The 4,599-nt window shown below is 43.1% G+C and overlaps 1 pseudogene; it reads right to left on the bottom strand.

The window, feature by feature from the left end:
* Positions 1-2,631: 2,631 nt before the first annotated feature.
* LOC100942389 lies at positions 2,632-3,500 on the bottom strand (annotated as a pseudogene).
* Between the last annotated feature and the right edge of the window lie 1,099 nt (positions 3,501-4,599).

Here is a 4,599-nt window from a genome sequence, read left to right as displayed (position 1 = left end):
AACAAATTTTGCGAGAAGGAAAGAGACCAGGGTGAACTAAACTCAATTTCATGGAAGCAAAGGGCAGGAGACCTTTTTTAAAGACCAGGTTTTTACAGAGGGAAAAGCTTTAAGAGGTGGTGGCTTTGGGGGGATCCAAGTGCCAAGGTCATGTGCATTTTGTTAATTGGCTCTTATCTGAGGAGAAACAAACTTTTCTTATCTTCATAGCTGAAGGCAGTGGTGAAAGTCAGAGCAAGGTGCTTACCTGGCTGGGAGCAGGAGGGAGAGTTAATTCCTGGGGTGTCTGCATTTCAAAAAGAGGTCCTTGAGAGGACAGTTCTGGGTAGTAGAAGTACTTCTTAAAAGGGCAAAGTAAGGATTTATAATCGCAAGCTTTATAAAGTATCTGCTCCAAAAGGGAGTGCAGGTGCCTCTGTGCCTAGGACCAGGTTTGGGCTGGTAGAAACAGTAAATTCTCCCTGCACTGTTGCGCTCCCTTAGGCAGGCAAAGGCTGCGTCATCCTAGAGAATTGGCCTTGAGCTATTGTTGCAGAGAGAATGATCTGGAAACAAAACGGCAAAAATATTTTCTGTCTCCACAACTGTTTCAGAACTGAAATCTGCATCCCTGCCTCAAGCCAGTGATAGGTAGAGACGGAGAATGTCTCTTGTTCTTTGAGCCACAGGACATAGATAGCTCAAGGGAACTGTCTGGGCAGAAGTCTCAAGATCTCAACTGAAGATGGGATGGCAGAGAGCACAAGATGCTCTTAGCCAAAGCTGGGATGAATCCTAGCAGAGGCCATGAGATTGTCTTGGCCCAAAATGAGATTATAGGATCAGAACCTTTAAAAGCTCTGTGCGTCTTCTCAGAAGGAGGAATTTAGATTTTGAGAACATTGTCAGCTGTTTTCCTCCTTGCTGGCAAAGTAATAAACTTCTTTTCTTCTCCTCAAACTGTTCTGATGTGGCTTTGGGAGACAGGTGCCAAACTCTCAGTAACGCTACGAGAAAATATGCTAGTGTTTGTTCAAGTCTCTTGGTGGGGTTACAGGGTAATGAAATAATTTTGTGGGAATTGTGTAGTTTTTTAGACCAAGGTTGAGGCCTATCTGAGAAGGGGCTCAGAGCAGCTGAACTAGAGTTTGGTCAGGAAGGGGGGCTTTGTCATGACCCAGCTACTGAAATGTTTCAAAGGCCTTGATTGTATCTTCTTAGGCTTGTATTTTTTTGTCTAGTAGTTTTATGAGGAAGACTTAAACAGATATTAAGCAGAAGGAAAGGATTCATCAAAAAGGAAAAACGGGAAATGAAAATAAGAGGAATTAGCAAACAGACCTTCAAACAACTGGCTGGTTGTGCAACAAATATAAATTTGGTTCTGATTAAACTAAATGAACCTTGGCTGCTCCCCCAGCCTTCATGGGCCTGGACTGCCCTATCAGAGAAAAACTGGAGAAGTATTCTCTCAAATGAGAGAATTTTATTTTTAGGCAACCTAATGACATGTTTTTTCATTCTTTTCTTTTTCTTTTTTGAGACAGTCTTATTTTGTCACCCTCAGTAGAGGGCTATGGCATTGATACCGGACTTTGGTATTGGATTTCCAGGCTCTTGGTCTCAGCGGTTCGAAAAATGAAGCAACAGACCACAGGATCAGCAGTAGGTTAGGTTTTATTTAACAAGTGTTACAGCTCTCACAAGAAACCAAACCTCCTTGCAGAACAAGATTAGCAGTAAGATAGTGTTACAGCTCTCACAAGGAACCAAACCTCCTTGCAGAGCAGGATCAGCAGTAAGATAGGTTTTATACAAGTGTCACAGCTCTTACAAAGAGCCAAACCTCCTTGCAGAGCAGGATACAAGCGTTACAGCTCTTGCTCTTCTACTTTCTCTCTCTCAGGTCTGCAGACATCTGCAGAGGTCTGTATTTGGGCTCTCTGTTTAGGGGGCTTATATGGGGCAGTTGTCCAATGAGCTTTCAGGTCCTGAAAACAGACCAATCAGGAGCAGGTTTTGAAAATAGACCAATCAGGAATGCACTAGAGGAATCGCCAGTGTCTTCCCCAGCTCTTGTTGGGTTTTTTTGGCTACTAGAGCCTCAGTTGGGGGAGGGAAGCTCCCCTCACTTGCCTACACTCCAGCCTGCTGGTTCCTCTGCCAGCTGCCTCCACAACATCGCCAAGACGGAGGCAGCAGGTCCTCCAGCCCCTATAACACTGAGCTGGCTGGGGAGCCACCTGTCCGGTATCAGCATCATAGCTCTCTGCAGCCTCAAACTGTTAGGTTTAAGTGATCCCCTTGCATCAACCTCCCAAGTAGCCAGGACTACAGGTGCCCACCACAACACCCAGCTATTTTTAGAGACAGGGTCTTGCTTTGGCTCAGGCTGGTCTTGAACTCATGAGCTCAGGCAATCCACCCACCTCCAACTCCCAGAGAACTAGGATTACAGGTGTGAGCTACTTGCCTGGCTTCATGTTTTTTTTCTTAAAAACAATTCCTCCACTATAAATAAATCATGGTCAAAATAAATGAAGAGCTCAAGATGCCATTGGTCCTGATTCTCTCAAGCCCAGTGTTGGGTGTGTGACAAGCAACAACTAGTTATGACAACAGGTGATAGATTCAAAGTAATTGTGAAATTTATTAACATTTTTCCATTTCTAAACCATGCTTTAAAAAATCATATATGAGGTCACCCCATCCTCACGGTAGTTCAGGAGAGCAGCCATGCCATCTGGACTCATGCTTGGACCAATAAAGAACTCTGGTAGCTTTAGAAATCATCAAAGATGTGTTTGATTTGTTCTGCAGTCCCTATTATAAAAGATTTTCCTCTTTTTGGTCTCTATTCCTCAAGTTTTCCTTTGATTAACTTCATGTAATCTTTGATGCAATTTTATTTTTTTTGAGACAAAGTCTTACCCTGTAGCCTTGGGTAGAGTGCAATAGTATCATAGCTCACAGCAACTTCAAACTCTTGGGCTCAAGAGGTCCTCTCACCTCAGCCTCCTTCCCAAGTAGGTGGGACTATAGGTTTGCAACATCATGCCTGGCTGGTTATTTTTTGGTTTCTTTTCTTTTTTCTTTTTCTTTTCTTTTCTTTTCTTTTCTTTTTTTTTTTTTTTTTTTTTTTTGAGAGACGTGGAACAACTCAGGCTGGTCTTGAACTCCTGAGTTCAAGCAATCTGTGGTCTCTACCTCCCAGAGTGCTAGGATTACAGGCGTGAGCCACTGTGCCAGTCTTTGATGTATTTCTTATAGGTTTCTTTTGTGAAGCTGATTTCCTACAAGTGAAAGTTAGGACAATTGCAGCACCAGATTCCTGAGCTTTCAGTACCTTCACCCTCAGGACTTTCAATGGAAGCATTTCCACCAATAAGCAGAGTCATTAATGTTACCCTCTGTCCTATTAATCATCTTCCCCTCCACCTCCAGGACAGGCAGGTCACAATCTCTCAGATCTTGTAAATGTATAAGAATATCCCATCATAGCTGAGGAGGTCCCAGTAGGTAATCACAATGGCTGTGAAAGGAGATCATTAGCTTAGCAGGAGTATGGAACTCAGGGGGACCAGAGGAGCTGGAGCTATGTTTGGTGGGAGGGGAGAGCTCATGAAAAAGCTTTTAAGCTATTTTTATATCAAAAAACATTATTATGGCAATCTTAAGTATTAATTATGTCTTAGTTTATTAGAGAAAGGTATTCTTTCACTTTAGTGCATACCATATGTCATCCTTATCATCTTACCTCAAATTTTTATCTCTTTTCACATTCCAACCAGAAAGTGGTTTCTTCAAAAGGTGTAATATGTCTTTTCTATCCCATTTGATCTTATACAGGGCCCTTTTCACACTTTCAGAAAGATTACCATGTTGGGCTCAGCGTTCATAGCACAGTGATTATGGCGCTGGCCACATACACTGAGGCTGGCAGGTTAGAACCCACCCCAGACCAGCCAAACAACAATGACAACTGCAACAAAAAATTGCTGAGTGTTGTAGCGGGTATCTGTAGTCCCAGCTACTTGGGAGGCTGAGACAAGAGAGTCACTTAAGCCCAAGAGTTTGAGGTTGCTATGAGCTGTGTTGCCACAGTACTCTCAGGGTAACATAGTGAGACTCTGTCTCAAAACAAACAAACAAACAAAAAAGTTTGCATCCTCTGACTACAACACACTTTACTTCCAATTGCTATCTCTACAGGTTGCGCCTCTTCTGACTTATCCAGAAATATACGTGGATTATCTGTACTCTGCCAGGGAAAACTTGCAAGCAGAAGATGGCTGAAAATATGAACCACCATCCTTTCAATTCCCCCGAGCTCTCCCTAGTGCATTCTGTATGGCAACAGAACTATCTGGCTCTGACACCCGGGAGGTGGTGACCAGGGGAGAGCAGACATGTTTTCTAGACCCTCTCTGCTCCTCATTTCCCTCAGGATAAACTGAGGGGCAGTCACTTGCTCAGATCTGTAAATGGCACATCCAGTTTATTCTTCACTCCAGAATGGGCTTCCCTGATTGGTCCAGGTAACACAGTTTTACTGCATTCAGGTAGTAGTTGACAAAAAAAGTTAGTTTCACAAATGTTTTTGTTTTGCAAGTACACAAA

Source organism: Otolemur garnettii, unplaced genomic scaffold (assembly GCF_000181295.1).
Source record: "Otolemur garnettii isolate 467f Iridium unplaced genomic scaffold, OtoGar3 scaffold00041, whole genome shotgun sequence".
Classification (NCBI taxonomy): Eukaryota; Metazoa; Chordata; class Mammalia; order Primates; family Galagidae; genus Otolemur; species Otolemur garnettii.
This window is presented reverse-complemented; position numbering and strand designations above follow the sequence as displayed.